General features: G+C 50.9%; 13 non-coding genes and 3 pseudogenes across 13 annotated transcripts; all 16 read left to right on the top strand.

Moving 5' to 3' along the window:
• Positions 1 to 144: 144 nt before the first annotated feature.
• Positions 145 to 263, top strand: LOC144939547 (5S ribosomal RNA). The gene has a single exon (XR_013638720.1). It is a non-coding gene; the product is annotated as a 5S ribosomal RNA (ribosomal RNA).
• A 249-nt stretch (positions 264 to 512) lies between these two features.
• On the top strand, positions 513 to 631 carry LOC144939439 (5S ribosomal RNA). Its single transcript, XR_013638617.1, has one exon. It is a non-coding gene; the product is annotated as a 5S ribosomal RNA (ribosomal RNA).
• A 248-nt stretch (positions 632 to 879) lies between these two features.
• On the top strand, positions 880 to 998 carry LOC144939252 (5S ribosomal RNA). The gene has a single exon (XR_013638442.1). It is a non-coding gene; the product is annotated as a 5S ribosomal RNA (ribosomal RNA).
• Positions 999 to 1,247: 249 nt separating this feature from the next.
• LOC144939640 (5S ribosomal RNA) lies at positions 1,248 to 1,366 on the top strand (annotated as a pseudogene).
• A 249-nt stretch (positions 1,367 to 1,615) lies between these two features.
• On the top strand, positions 1,616 to 1,734 carry LOC144938797 (5S ribosomal RNA). Its single transcript, XR_013638006.1, has one exon. It is a non-coding gene; the product is annotated as a 5S ribosomal RNA (ribosomal RNA).
• A 249-nt stretch (positions 1,735 to 1,983) lies between these two features.
• On the top strand, positions 1,984 to 2,092 carry LOC144940189 (5S ribosomal RNA; annotated as a pseudogene).
• Positions 2,093 to 2,340: 248 nt separating this feature from the next.
• LOC144939174 (5S ribosomal RNA) lies at positions 2,341 to 2,459 on the top strand. Its single transcript, XR_013638367.1, has one exon. It is a non-coding gene; the product is annotated as a 5S ribosomal RNA (ribosomal RNA).
• A 249-nt stretch (positions 2,460 to 2,708) lies between these two features.
• Positions 2,709 to 2,827, top strand: LOC144939642 (5S ribosomal RNA; annotated as a pseudogene).
• Positions 2,828 to 3,076: 249 nt separating this feature from the next.
• On the top strand, positions 3,077 to 3,195 carry LOC144939073 (5S ribosomal RNA). Its single transcript, XR_013638271.1, has one exon. It is a non-coding gene; the product is annotated as a 5S ribosomal RNA (ribosomal RNA).
• Positions 3,196 to 12,460: 9,265 nt separating this feature from the next.
• Positions 12,461 to 12,579, top strand: LOC144939258 (5S ribosomal RNA). The gene has a single exon (XR_013638448.1). It is a non-coding gene; the product is annotated as a 5S ribosomal RNA (ribosomal RNA).
• A 248-nt stretch (positions 12,580 to 12,827) lies between these two features.
• Positions 12,828 to 12,946, top strand: LOC144939312 (5S ribosomal RNA). Its single transcript, XR_013638499.1, has one exon. It is a non-coding gene; the product is annotated as a 5S ribosomal RNA (ribosomal RNA).
• A 250-nt stretch (positions 12,947 to 13,196) lies between these two features.
• Positions 13,197 to 13,315, top strand: LOC144938732 (5S ribosomal RNA). The gene has a single exon (XR_013637945.1). It is a non-coding gene; the product is annotated as a 5S ribosomal RNA (ribosomal RNA).
• A 249-nt stretch (positions 13,316 to 13,564) lies between these two features.
• On the top strand, positions 13,565 to 13,683 carry LOC144940310 (5S ribosomal RNA). The gene has a single exon (XR_013638887.1). It is a non-coding gene; the product is annotated as a 5S ribosomal RNA (ribosomal RNA).
• Positions 13,684 to 13,932: 249 nt separating this feature from the next.
• On the top strand, positions 13,933 to 14,051 carry LOC144939122 (5S ribosomal RNA). The gene has a single exon (XR_013638317.1). It is a non-coding gene; the product is annotated as a 5S ribosomal RNA (ribosomal RNA).
• Positions 14,052 to 14,300: 249 nt separating this feature from the next.
• Positions 14,301 to 14,419, top strand: LOC144939363 (5S ribosomal RNA). The gene has a single exon (XR_013638545.1). It is a non-coding gene; the product is annotated as a 5S ribosomal RNA (ribosomal RNA).
• A 249-nt stretch (positions 14,420 to 14,668) lies between these two features.
• LOC144939311 (5S ribosomal RNA) lies at positions 14,669 to 14,787 on the top strand. Its single transcript, XR_013638498.1, has one exon. It is a non-coding gene; the product is annotated as a 5S ribosomal RNA (ribosomal RNA).
• Positions 14,788 to 15,000: the final 213 nt, after the last annotated feature.

The following is a 15,000-nucleotide window of genomic DNA, read 5'->3' as shown; positions in this document are numbered from 1 at the left end:
TTTTATTGTAAAAGACCGTTTAATGCCACTCTTTCGGGGCTCAACCAGGAGTCCAGAATAAACGTTTCATGAGTGTTGACCTCCCGCAGTAGAGTTGAATCTTGATTTTAACATATGAATGTGCGTCAGGTCTCTGCAAGTATGGCCTACGACAATATCACCCTGAATGCGCCCGATCTCGTCTGATCTTGGAAGCTAAGCAGGGTCGAGCCTGGTGAGTTCTTGGATGGAAGACTGCCTGGGAATACCAGGTGTTGTAGGCTTTTGCATTTTCGTATCTGGATAGGTCGCGTTTTACTCTTCAATTCACCCAGTCAGTTCACCTGCCAATTGCACGCGGATATGGTGTACTGCATTGGGATCAAGATTTTCTTGTAAAAGACCGTTTAATGCCACTCTTTCGGGGCTCAACCAGGAGTCCAGAATAAACGTTTTCATGAGTGTTGACCTCCCGCAGTAGAGTTGAATCTTGATTTTAACATATGAATGTGTGTCAGGTCTCTGCAAGTATGGCCTACGACCATATCACCCTGAATTCGCCTGATCTCCTTTGATCTCGAAAGCTAAGCAGGGTCGAGCCTGGTTAGTACTTGGATTGGAGACTGCCTGGGAATACCAGGTGTTGTAGGCTTTTGCATTCTCGCATCTGGATGGGTCGCGTTTAACTCTTCAATTCACCCAGTCAGTTCACCTGCCAATTGCACGTGGATATGGTGTACTGCATTGGGATCAAGATTTTATTGTAAAAGACCGTTTAATGCCACTCTTTCGGGGCTCAACCAGGAGTCCAGAATAAACGTTTCATGAGTGTTGACCTCCCGCAGTAGAGTTGAATCTTGATTTTTACATGTGAATGTGCGTCAGGTCTCTGCAAGTATGGCCTACGACAATATCACCCTGAATGCGCCCGATCTCGTCTGATCTTGGAAGCTAAGCAGGGTCGAGCCTGGTGAGTACTTGGATGGAAGACTGCCTGGGAATACCAGGTGTTGTAGGCTTTTGCATTTTCGTATCTGGATGAGTCGCGTTTTACTCTTCAATTCACCCAGTCAGTTCACCTGCCAATTGCACGCGGATATGGTGTACTGCATTGGGATCAAGATTTTCTTGTAAAAGACCGTTTAATGCCACTCTTTCGGGGCTCAACCAGGAGTCCAGAATAAACGTTTTCATGAGTGTTGACCTCCCGCAGTAGAGTTGAATCTTGATTTTTACATATGAATGTGCGTCAGGTCTCCGCAAGTATGGCCTACGACAATATCACCCTGAATGCGCCCGATCTCGTCTGATCTTGGAAGCTAAGCAGGGTCGAGCCTGGTGAGTACTTGGATGGAAGACTGCCTGATAATACCAGGTGTTGTAGGCTTTTGCATTTTCGTATCTGGATGAGTCGCGTTTTACTCTTCAATTCACCCAGTCAGTTCACCTGCCAATTGCACGCGGATATGGTGTACTGCATTGGGATCAATATTTTCTTGTAAAAGACCTTTTAATGCCACTCTTTCGGGGCTCAACCAGGAGTCCAGAATAAACGTTTTCATGAGTGTTGACCTCCCGCAGTAGAGTTGAATCTTGATTTTAACATATGAATGTGCGTCAGGTCTCTGCAAGTATGGCCTACGACCATATCACCCTGAATGCGCCCGATCTCGTCTGATCTTGGAAGCTAAGCAGGGTCGAGCCTGGTGAGTACTTGGATGGGAGACTGCCTGGGAATACCAGGTGTTGTAGGCTTTTGCATTTTCGTATCTGGATGGGTCGCGTTTTACTCTTCAATTCACCGAGTCAGTTCACCTGCCAATTGCACGCGGATATGGTGTACTGCATTGGGATCAAGATTTTCTTGTAAAAAACCGTTTAATGCCACACTTTCGGGGCTCAACCAGGAGTCCAGAATAAACGTTTTCATGAGTGTTGACCTCCTGCAGTAGAGTTGAATCTTGATTTTTACAAATGATTGTGCGTCAGGTCTCTGCAAGTATGGGCTACGACCATATAACCCTGAATGCGCCTGATCTCGGAAGCTAAGCAGGGTCGAGCCTGGTTAGTACTGGGATGGGACACTGCCTGGTAATACCAGGTGTTGTAGGCTTTTGCATTTTCGTATCTGGATGGGTCGCGTTTTACTCTTCAATTCACCCAGTCAGTTCACCTGCCAATTGCACGTGGATATGGTGTACTGCATTGGGATCAAGATTTCTTGTAAAAGACCGTTTTATGCCACTCTTTCGGTGCTCAACCAGGAGTCCAGAATAAACGTTTTCATGAGTGTTGACCACCTGCAGTAGAGTTGAATCTTGATTTTTACAAATGAATGTGCGTCAGGTCTCTGCAAGTATGGCCTACGGCCATATCACCCTGAATGCGCCTGATCTCGTCTGATCTCGGAAGCTAAGCAGGAACGAGCCTGGTTAGTACTTGGATGGGAGACTGCCTGGGAATACCAGGTGTTGTAGGCTTTTGCATTTTCGTATCTGGATGGGTCGCGTTTTACACTTCAATTCACCCAGTCAGTTCACCTGCCAATTGCACGCGGATATGGTGTACTGCATTGGGATCAAGATTTTCTTGTAAAAGACCGTTTAATGCCACTCTTTCGGGGCTCAACCAGGAGTCCAGAATAAACGTTTTCATGAGTGTTGACCTCCCGCAGTAGAGTTGAATCTTGATTTTAACATATGAATGTGCGTCAGGTCTCTGCAAGTATGGCCTACGACAATATCACCCTGAATGCGCCCGATCTCGTCTGATCTTGGAAGCTAAGCAGGGTCGAGCCTGGTGAGTACTTGGATGCAAGACTGCCTGGGAATACCAGGTGTTGTAGGCTTTTACATTTTCGTATCTGGATGGGTCGCGTTTTACTCTTCAATTCACCCAGTCAGTTCACCTGCCAATTGCACGCGGATATGGTGTACTGCATTGGGATCAAGATTTTCTTGTAAAAGACCGTTTAATGCCACTCTTTCGGGGCTCAACCAGGAGTCCAGAATAAACGTTTTCATGAGTGTTGACCTCCCGCAGTAGAGTTGAATCTTGATTTTAACATATGAATGTGCGTCAGGTCTCTGCAAGTATGGCCTACGACCATATCACCCTGAATGCGCCCGATCTCCTTTGATCTCGAAAGCTAAGCAGGGTCGAGCCTGGTTAGTACTTGGATTGGAGACTGCCTGGGAATACCAGGTGTTGTAGGCTTTTGCATTCTCGCATCTGGATGGGTCGCGTTTAACTCTTCAATTCACCCAGTCAGTTCACCTGCCAATTGCACGTGGATATGGTGTACTGCAGCCCAGAGCCCCCCACACCACTAACAACTCCCGCCTAGCCAACGACCTGAACGAGTTCTACTGCAGATTTGAAAGACAATTGGACTGTCCTGAACTACCCCTTCCCACCCAAGAGGCCCCTATCCCACCCCACACTACAGAGACAACTATCTCCATTCAGGAGGGAGAAGTTAAAAAAACTTTTCAAGAGGCAGAACCCACACAAAGCAGCTGGGCCGGACTCTGTCTCTCCAGCCACCCTCAGGCACTGCGCGGACCAGCTGTCCCCAGTGTTCACCAACATCTTTACCACCTCCATGGAGACATGTCATGTACCAGCCTGTCTCAAGTCCTCCATCATCATTCCAGTGCCCAAAAAGCCAAGGCCAACAGGATTAAATGATTACAGACCAATCGCCCTTACCTCCGTGGTAATGACGTCTTTTGAGCGCCTGGTCCTTGCACACCTCAAAGCCATCACAGACCCTCTACTGGACCCCCTTCAGTTTGCCTACAGAGCCAACAGGTCTGTGGATGATGCAGTTAACATGGCCCTCCACTTCACCCTACAGCATCTGGACTCCGCAGCATCCTACGCCAGGATCCTGTTTGTGGACTTTAGCTCGGCTTTTAACACCATCATTCCTAGCCTGCTTCAGGACAAGCTCTCCCTGCTGAACGTGCCAGACTCCACCTGCAGATGGATCACAGACTTCCTGTCTGACAGGAAGCAGTGTGTCAAACTGGGATCACAAGTTTCTGCCTCCAGGTCAATCAGCACCGGATCTCCTCAGGGCTGCGTCCTTTCCCCTCTGCTATTCACCCTGTACACCAACAGCTGCACCTCCAGTCACCAGTCCGTCAAACTGTTGAAGTTTGCGGACGACACCACCCTCATTGGGCTAATCTCTGATGGGGATGAGTCTGACTATAGGAGGGAAGCTGACAACCTGGTGACCTGGTGTAGCCAGAACAACCTGGAGCTTAATGCTCTTAAGACCGTGGAGATGGTTGTGGACTTCAGGAAGAATTCAGCCCCACTCACCCCCATCACCCTGTGCGACTCCCCAGTCACCAATGTTGAGTCCTTCCGCTTCCTGGGCACTATTCTTTCCCAGGATATCAAGTGGGAACTGAACATCAGCTCCCTTATCAAGAGAGCTCAACAGAGAATGTACTTCCTACGGCAGCTGAAGAAATTTAATCTGCCAAAGACAATGATGGTGTGCTTCTATACAGCCATCATTGAGTCCATCCTCACCTCCTCCATCACCGTCTGGTACGCTGCTGCCACTGCCAAGGACAAGAGCAGACTGCAGCGTATCATCCGCACTGCTGAGAAGGTGATTGGCTGTAATCTACCAACCCTTGAGGACCTGCACACTTTGAGAACCCTGAGGCGAGCGAGGAAGATTGTGGACGATTCCTCGCACCCTGGATACTCTCTGTTCCAGCTACTCCCCTCCGGCAGAAGGCTGCGGTCCATCAAGACAAAAACCTCACGTCATAAAAACAGTTTTTTCCCATCCGCTGTTGGCCTCCTCAACAAGGCCAAGGGCTTAAAATGACTTTTACACTTAAAATAACTGTTACACTTACTATAACATTTTATCTACATAATTACACCTTTCCATACTTACAACGTGTAATCTTATTTGTATTTTTGTATTTTAATATTGTTTAATACGGCTAATTAACATTTTACATTTCGCATTTTATAAGGTCTACTTATTCATAATTTTAAAGATTCTAGCCCTTTAGTATTACTTATACTTTGTAACGTTAGTATAGTTAGAGTGTATACCTTTTATATAAGTTAAGATTCCTACTTGTTCAATGTATGTGTAATGTAGTAACTCGGCGGGAGACGACTTCACGGGTAACACACTCTTTATTTTACCAAACTCGTTCACAGGTGACTAACACCTACTTTGTATCTCGGGTGACAAACACCCACTTAGTATTCGTGACTGCAGGGATTCATCTTCTTGGTTCTTTCGGTAAAGTCACGTAGAAGGGAAGTAACAAAATAATAAAAATAAAACATAATAAAACAATTCTCACGACGTTTCGGCCACAACGCAAGCAGCCGTCCTCAGGCGAAGAATGAGACATTATCAAGCTAGGAGCTTATATAGGTGTAGCGAGGAGGAGCGCCTTAACAAAAGAATGTGCATATGAAGAGGAATTTTAGCATACCAATGGGCAATGCGTAGGAGGGGGGGCGGAGGGGTTTCAAAGTCCCATTATGCCCATGCATTATGCAGGATCAACAGCACCACGGGGGGGGCGCAAGGAACAACGTTAATAAAGGAAAGGAATGTTAATGATATGTAGCTGCATTTACCAAACAACCACGTAGAAAACCAAAGTAAAAACTACATAAAAAAAAACTAAAATATAAACTGATACTTACTATACTCTACAATAAGCTGAGTTATCAACAACAAATAATAAATTACAATTCTACGTCGTAAGAAGTATATAATATACTTCCATCTAAACTTTATTCTCTTAGCATATACAGTACTATATACTGCCATAGATAAACCCAACATTAAATTATATACTGTATTATACAGTATATAATTTAATACAGTATATAATTTAATGTTGGGTTTATCTATGGCAGTATATAGTACTGTATATGCTAAGAGAATAAAGTTTAGATGGAAGTATATTATATACTTCTTACGACGTAGAATTGTAATTTATTATTTGTTGTTAGTAACTCAGCTTATTGTAGAGTATAGTAAGTATCAGTTTATATATTTTTTTTATGTAGTTTTTACTTTGGTTTTCTACGTGGTTGTTTGGTAAATGCAGCTACATATCATTAACATTCCTTTCCTTTATTAACGTTGTTCCTTGCGCCCCCCCGTGGTGCTGTTGATCCTGCATAATGCATGGGCATAATGGGACTTTGAAACCCCTCCGCCCCCCCTCCTACGCATTGCCCATTGGTATGCTAAAATTCCTCTTCATATGCACATTCTTTTGTTAAGGCGCTCCTCCTCGCTACACCTATATAAGCTCCTAGCTTGATAATGTCTCATTCTTCGCCTGAGGACGGCTGCTTGCGTTGTGGCCGAAACGTCGTGAGAATTGTTTTATTATGTTTTATTTTTATTATTTTGTTACTTCCCTTCTACGTGACTTTACCGAAAGAACCAAGAAGATGAACCCACTTAGTATCTCGGGTGACAAACACCCACTTAGTATCTCGGGTGACTAACACCCACTTAGTATCTCGGGTGACAAACACCCACTTAGCTATTCTGGCGACTAACGCCCACTGAGCTATTCTGGCGACTAACGCCCACTGAGCTATTCGGGTGACAAACACCCTCTTAGCTACCCTGGCGACTAACGCCCTCTTAGCTACCCTGGCGACTAACGCCCACTGAGCTATTCTGGCGACTAACGCCCACTGAGCTATTCGGGACACTCCCTCCCCGGGGTGTCCGTCTTGACTGTGGGTCCCCAGCCCGACCCACGTGGGCGTCGGACCCCGGGTCCCACAGTCTCGCCTCCGAGCCACACAGGGCCCCGGTCCCCACAAGGACGGCGGGACTAGGGGTCTCGGGGCACTAGGTCTCCAGCTCCGTCTTCTGGTCTTCAACTGGGTAACTCTCCCCGAGTGCTCTCGCGCGTCCCCCTTTATACCCCACCTGCGGACGTCGCTGCGAGCACCCATCCTATTCGACCAATCACTGGGCGCTGGCTACGATCCTGTTTTCCCACATCTCAGCGTGCCTCAGCACCCACGCCGCGCCGCCCCGTCCTCTGTCACTCCCGGCGCGCGCGTCCACACCACGCCCACAACGCGTGCCCAACCCCGCACCTCGCGCCGCCCCGTGATCCATCACTGTCACAGTCGGCGCACGTCAACACCACCACTACATCACCCCCTACCACATAGCTCGCAGCCGACCCGGCTGCTATAAAAATATACAAACCCCCCTGTGTGCCCCGTAACACAACACAACAACAAGAACAACAACTAACGTAACAACACAACACAACGCGAACACTACCATCCGCAACCATCAACCAATGCCACCGCGACAACAGAACAATATATATATAATCCGGCGAGTGACAATAGCAATGTGTATGCAGAAAGAAAAATAAATGGAATTTTTTTTTTTTTTTCTCTCTCGACTCGTGCAGCGTCCCATTCTTTCCGAGCGCCCCTACAACGGGACATTACCCCGGCAGAGGGGAACACCGGGCGAGCTCGGTGTCGGAAAAAAAAAATGTCTTCATGAAAATTGTTGTGCCCTAGCCCGAGTCCGCCTTGCCGGTCCGTCGTACGGCACCAGACGCGGTTGAACGTCCGGTGGTGCCGGCAGTTCAGGAAGACATTGGCCAGGCATCGAGGACCCGTGCGTGCCCCGGGGTTCAGGTTCCCGACGGTCAGCAGCCGTCAAGCCTGAGGCACCTGGGGGTGGGTCAGGTGGAGACAAGTGAGGAGCAGCCTGCGACACCTCCCTCCCCAAGTCGACGGTCACATCACACGCCCGGTCGTTACGGCACAGAACGGGGTCACACGGTGCCGCATAGGGCTTCAGTCGGGAGGGGTGCACGTATCAACGGCGTTTTTCCCATTTAATCTGTAAACTCTGGGGTCGTGCAACCCGCACAATTTCCACCGGTCCCCTCCAAGGTCTCAACAATTTGGGGGACGTAGCCAACGGTGCATGTGGACAATGCAGCCAGGCCTTATCGCCTGGTTTCCAATCATGCGTATGCACCCTCCGCCCATGCAATCTCTCGTTCGCGATTTGCCGAGACCGCGAATTCAACCTCGCCGCCTCCCGCGCTTCAGTCAATTTGGCGATATTAAATTTGATGTGGTCTGCCAATTTTGATTTTGCACGTGGCTGGGAAATCCCCAGTTGGACGTCCATGGCCGGATCGGCCTCCCGCCCATACATAAGAAAAAATGGGGAAAACCCCGTCGCCGCATGAGGGGCCATTCGATAGGCCGCGAGTACCCCCGGCACCTGTAAGTCCCAATCAACCTGATCGTCGCAGACCTGTTGGCACAGCATAGACGTAATCGTCCTGTTCAGACGCTCAACCATCCCGTCAGTCTGCGGGTGGTAGGGGGAAGTACGCACTTTCTTTGTACCCAACAGGTCGCACACCTCGCGCAACAAAACGCTCGAAAAATTCTTCCCTTGATCCGTCAGCAAGCGTTCGGGGGCGCCCTTGTCCAAAACATAACCCTGGACGAAGGCGTCCGCCACCGCTGCAGCCGACTGGTTGGTGAGTGGCCATGCCATGGGCCATCGGGTGAAGTATTCTACGCCAACCAGCAGGAACCTATTTCCCCTCGGTGTAGCAGGAAAGGGCCCCAAGATGTCCAACGCAACCAATTCGTTTGTGCGCGAAACTTGAATGGATTGCAGCGGTGGATTAGCTGCCAATGGTGGCGGTTTTCTTTTGGCGCACCCTACGCATCCCTTAAGAATGTTCGCCACGTCGTTACCCATCCCCGGCCAATAATAGTCTCGCTGGATTAGGGCGAGCGTTTTGTGAAAACCCAGATGCATGAGCCGTTCATGAGCTGCCAGAACGACCCTACCCCGCATAGCAACAGGCACAACGAGCACGTGACGCCGGGACATGTTGTCCCACTTCATCAAAAGGCCCTGTCTGCACACCCAGGAACCGACCCGCGCATCCCCTACCTCGGGAGCGCCAATTTTTCGACGTAGCGTAAGTAGGGAGCTGTCGGACATTTGGAGACGGCCCCACTCAATGAGGGGCAACGACAACAGCGAATCCCTCCCCGTGGGAGCGTCGACTCCCAATTGCACTTTGGACAAGTTAGCAGAACCGGCACACAACGAGTCCAACCACTTTGTCCCCTCGTCACTTGGAGGATGCGACTCGACAGTGAAATCTGCTTGAGCCACGAGCCGTTCCTCAACGGGTAGCGGCGCGGCGTGAGCCAGCACCGTTCCCTGCACAATTACGGCCGGCCGCGACCCCGTATTCAGGACCATTTCGAACGGCTCACTGTCCCCTCTCACCCTGGTTTGAGCAACCGCTAAGTCGAGGCCCCTTCTGGCCCTGTTAGACGGCCCCAACAGCACCCCCTGTGCCTCCGCACCCACCTCGAGTGGTTTCCTCAACCGAAGGGGTACCAATATTTGCGATCCCGGGGGCACCCGTACAGTCTGAGTTGCCAGCGCCTGCACCGTCGCACAAACCGTGCGTATTTTGGTAGGGCTCGTCAAGAACGCAACCCGCCGACCTGACGGAAGCTCAATGCAGGCCTGATCTATAAGAATTTTGATGGGCATTTTGGACAAAAAGTCTGTACCTAGCAAACAGGGAACGGCCAGCGATGATGATACAAAAATAGGGCCCGCCAATTTGATGTCACCAATGCAAATAGTCGCCCGAATCTGGCCGATGATCCCCAGGGATCCCCCATTCGCCGCATAAAATGGCACGTCCACTGGCAGAAGGGGTCTACTTTGGACGGGAAGAATGTTATAAATAAGGTCCGAAATGATAGTGGCCGACGCACCCGTGTCCACAAGCATCCGGACCTCAACCCCGTCAATAAACCCCGTTACCACGGACGACCCGGCCGACGCAGCCACTATCCTGCGGGCCAATTCGGACCATTCGACTGCTTGCGGGCCGTGTACGGACCCCCCTCGCCGAAATGAACCCCCGGCACCCAGCCGCGAACCCCCCACCGCCAAGCGGCGACCCGAATGTGCCGTGTTTGTGGACCGAGCGTGTGAGGTGCCGCGACTTGCCGGGTTTTGTTGGGATGACTTGTGGGCCTGGTCGTCGTCCCGACGTGGTCCTGTGGCGCGCTGACGCGGGGCCCGGCACCCGGCTGCGACGTGACCCCGAAGGCCGCAGTTGTAGCAGGCGACGAGGGACGTCGTAGGTTTCGGTTGCTCCAGCTTGCGGGATGAACGTGTGGGCGAACGACCTCCCGTTCTCCACTCCCCCGGACGCGATGCAGCGAAGGCCTGCTCCTGATCCGCAGCTGGCTGAGGTTCGGCGATCGTGGCGGCCAGTGCCGCATTCCCCGCCAATTTGCAGACGACCCCCGGCTTGCGTTTGAGGACCTCGTACGCGTGAATGCTCGTGGCGATCGCCAGGGAGCAGATATCCATTTCGTCCGCCACATTGATGGGGACCCCCAACTCGTGGGCCAACGCCAGCAGCTGCTCCGTCACCATGGCGTCCTTCCCCTCCTTGTCCATGCGGGGAAAAGCTGCGTCCGCCAAGGCGAGCAGCGCCGTGCGATAGGCGAGCGTCATTTCTCCAGCCACCTTCCGCCGATCGTAGAACTGGTGGCGACAGGTGGAGGGCGGTCCGAACACCTTCGCCATCAGGTGTAGTGCGGCCTGGAGCGTAGAGCGGGACGACCTTGCAGCAGATGTGAAGGCTGCAAGCGCGTCGTCGTCGAGCATCGCTGGCAACGCACGCAGGGCAGTGGTGTCGGACCACCCCGACATTTCCTGATGAGCGAGGAACCTTCGTTGGAAGGCTCCCCAGTCGCCCCCATCCGCCTTGAACGCCGACAGCGCGGGCAATCTTTGCTGGAGGACCCGATCGTCGTCGACGTCGGAGAGATTTTCCCGCGCTCCGCTGTAGTTGTGTAAAATGTCGGCTCGGTCGTCAGGCGCAAAATGGAGAGCTCCGGCGCGCGCTGATGACGTGGGCTGCGCTGAGCGGAGGTCTCCGGCCACGTGGTGTCCGTGCTTCCCGCCAATCGATGGCGGCCCCTCAAAAACGGCGGCAACTTCCAGACTTTTGGCGTGAAGCGCCTTTTGGCGGGATCCCTCCAACGTCGCTTTCTCCAGCAACCCCGCAGCCGTTTTTCCGCTCGCCGGAACGGAGATGTCCGCCAAGACAGCGGCGGCGGCGAGTAGCAACTCCGCCAACCGGGAGTGTGCGTCTTGGAGGCTGGTGTCGGAGGCGAGCGGAGCGTCGGACCCCGCGAAGTGCTGCATCGGCGGCAACTCCTCGTCCTCTCCTCCCGAGGTTGGTGTCCCCATTACGCCATCGTCGTCCCGACCTCGCTCGTGGGTACGGGTAGTCTTCCTCGTGTCCATTCTTCTTGAAGACAGGTTCACTTCTGACGCCAGTTGTAATGTAGTAACTCGGCGGGAGACGACTTCACGGGTAACACACTCTTTATTTTACCTAACTCGTTCACAGGTGACTAACACCTACTTTGTATCTCGGGTGACAAACACCCACTTAGTATCTCGGGTGACAAACACCCACTTAGTATCTCGGGTGACTAACACCCACTTAGTATCTCGGGTGACAAACACCCACTTAGCTATTCTGGCGACTAACGCCCACTGAGCTATTCTGGCGACTAACGCCCACTGAGCTATTCGGGTGACAAACACCCTCTTAGCTACCCTGGCGACTAACGCCCTCTTAGCTACCCTGGCGACTAACGCCCACTGAGCTATTCTGGCGACTAACGCCCACTGAGCTATTCGGGACACTCCCTCCCCGGGGTGTCCGTCTTGACTGTGGGTCCCCAGCCCGACCCACGTGGGCGTCGGACCCCGGGTCCCACAGTCTCGCCTCCGAGCCACACAGGGCCCCGGTCCCCACAAGGACGGCGGGACTAGGGGTCTCGGGGCACTAGGTCTTCAGCTCCGTCTTCTGGTCTTCAACTGGGTAACTCTCCCCGAGTGCTCTCGCGCGTCCCCCTTTATACCCCACCTGCGGACGTCGCTGCGAGCACCCATCCTATTCGACCAATCACTGGGCGCTGGCTACGATCCTGTTTTCCCACATCTCAGCGTGCCTCAGCACCCACGCCGCGCCGCCCCGTCCTCTGTCACTCCCGGCGCGCGCGTCCACACCACGCCCACAACGCGTGCCCAACCCCGCACCTCGCGCCGCCCCGTGATCCATCACTGTCACAGTCGGCGCACGTCAACACCACCACTACATATGCACCGTCCCGCCATAGTGAATTCCTTGTCTGTGCAAACTTACATGGCGATTAAAACCGTTTCTGATTCTGATTCTGATCAAGATTTTATTGTAAAAGACCGTATAATGCCACTCTTTCGGGGCTCAACCAGGAGTCCAGAATAAACGTTTCATGAGTGTTGACCTTCCGCAGTAGAGTTGAATCTTGATTTTAACATATGAATGTGCGTCAGGTCTCTGCAAGTATGGCCTACGACCATATCACCCTGAATTCGCCCGATCTCCTTTGATCTCGAAAGCTAAGCAGGGTCGAGCCTGGTTAGTACTTGGATTGGAGACTGCCTGGGAATACCAGGTGTTGTAGGCTTTTGCATTCTCGCATCTGGATGGGTCGCGTTTAACTCTTCAATTCACCCAGTCAGTTCACCTGCCAATTGCACGTGGATATGGTGTACTGCATTGGGATCAAGATTTTATTGTAAAAGACCGTTTAATGCCACTTTTTCGGGGCTCAACCAGGAGTCCAGAATAAACGTTTCATGAGTGTTGACCTCCCGCAGTAGAGTTGAATCTTGATTTTTACATGTGAATGTGCGTCAGGTTTCTGCAAGTATGGCGTACGACCATATCACCCTGAATGCGCCCGATCTCGTCTGATCTCGGAAGCTAAGCAGCGTAGAGCCTGGTTAGTACTTATATGGGAGACTGCCTGGGAATACCAGGTGTTGTAGGCTTTTGCATTTTCGCTTCTGGATGGGTCGCGTTTTACTCTTCAATTCACCCAGTCAGTTCACCTGCCAATTGCACGTGGATATGGTTGTACTGCATTGGGATCAATATTTTCTTGTAAAAGACCTTTTAATGCCACTCTTTCGGGGCTCAATCAGGAGTCCAGAATAAAAGTTTTCATGAGTGTTGACCTCCCGCAGTAGAGTTGAATCTTGATTTTTACATATGTATGTGCGTCAGGTCTCTGCAAGTATAGCTTACGACCATATCACCCTGAATGCGCCCGATCTCGTCTGATCTCGGAAGCTAAGCAGGGTCGAGCCTGGTTAGTATTTGGATGGGAGACTGCCTGGGAACACCAGGTGTTGTAGGCTTATGCATTTTCGTATCTGGATGGGTCGCGTTTTACTCTTCAATTCACCCAGTCAGTTCACCTGCCAATTGCACGCGGATATGGTGTACTGCATTGGGATCAATATTTTCTTGTAAAAGACCGTTTAATGCCACTCTTTCGGGGCTCAACCAGGAGTCCAGAATAAACGTTTTCATGAGTGTTGACCACCTGCAGTAGAGTTGAATCTTGATTTTTACAAATGAATGTGCGTCAGGTCTCTGCAAGTATGGCCTACGACCATATCACCCTGAATGCGCCCGATCTCGTCTGATCTCGGAAGCTAAGCAGGGTCGAGCCTGGTTAGTACTTGGATGGGAGACTGCCTGGGAATACCAGGTGTTGTAGGCTTTTGCATTTTCGTATCTGGATGGGTCGCGTTTTACTCTTCAATTCACCCAGTCAGTTCACCTGCCAATTGCACGCGGATATGGTGTACTGCATTGGGATCAAGATTTTCTTGTAAAAGACCGTTTAATGCCACTCTTTCGGGGCTCAACCAGGAGTCCAGAATAAACGTTTTCATGAGTGTTGACCTCCCGCAGTAGAGTTGAATCTTGATTTTTACATATGTATGTGCGTCAGGTCTCTGCAAGTATGGCCTACGACCATATCACCCTGAATGCGACCGATCTCTTCTGATCTCGGAAGCTAAGCAGGGTCGAGCCTGGTTCGTACTTGGATGGGAGACTGCCTGGGAATACCAGGTGTTGTAGGCTTTTGCATTTTCGTATCTGGATGGGTCGGGTTTTACTCTTCAATTCACCCAGTCAGTTCACCTGCCAATTGCACGCGGATATGGTGTACTGCATTGGGATCAAGATTTTCTTGTAAAAGACCGTTTAATGCCACTCTTTCGGGGCTCAACCAGGAGTCCAGAATAAACGTTTTCATGAGTGTTGACCTCCCGCAGTAGAGTTGAATCTTGATTTTAACATATGAATGTGCGTCAGGTCTCTGCAAGTATGGCCTACGACCATATCACCCTGAATGCGCCCGATCTCCTTTGATCTCGAAAGCTAAGCAGAGTCGAGCCTGGTTAGTACTTGGATTGGAGACTGCCTGGGAATACCTGGTGTTGTAGGCTTTTGCATTCTCGCATCTGGATGGGTCGCGTTTAACTCTTCAATTCACCCAGTCATTTCACCTGCCAATTGCACGTGGATATGGTGTATTGCATTGGGATCAAGATTTTATTGTAAAAGACCGTTTAATGCCACTCTTTCGGGGCTCAACCAGGAGTCCAGAATAAACGTTTCATGAGTGTTGACCTCCCTGCAGTAGAGTTGAATCTTGATTTTTACATGTGAATGTGCGTCAGGTTTCTGCAAGTATGGCGTACGACCATATCACCCTGAATGCGCCCGATCTCGTCTGATCTCGGAAGCTAAGCAGCGTAGAGCCTGGTTAGTACTTATATGGGAGACTGCCTGGGAATACCAGGTGTTGTAGGCTTTTGCATTTTCGCATCTGGATGGGTCGCGTTTTACTCTTCAATTCACCCAGTCAGTTCACCTGGCAATTGCACGTGGATATGGTTGTACTGCATTGGGATCAATATTTTCTTGTAAAAGACCGTTTAATGCCACTCTTTCGGGGCTCAACCAGGAGTCCAGAATAAACGTTTTCATGAGTGTTGACCTCCTGCAGTAGAGTTGAATCTTGATT

The sequence above is a fragment of the Lampetra fluviatilis genome, chromosome 22 (assembly GCF_964198595.1).
Source record: "Lampetra fluviatilis chromosome 22, kcLamFluv1.1, whole genome shotgun sequence".
Lineage (NCBI taxonomy): Eukaryota > Metazoa > Chordata > Hyperoartia > Petromyzontiformes > Petromyzontidae > Lampetra > Lampetra fluviatilis.
The sequence above is the reverse complement of the archived record's forward strand: the minus strand, read 5'-3'. Positions and strand labels throughout refer to the sequence as shown.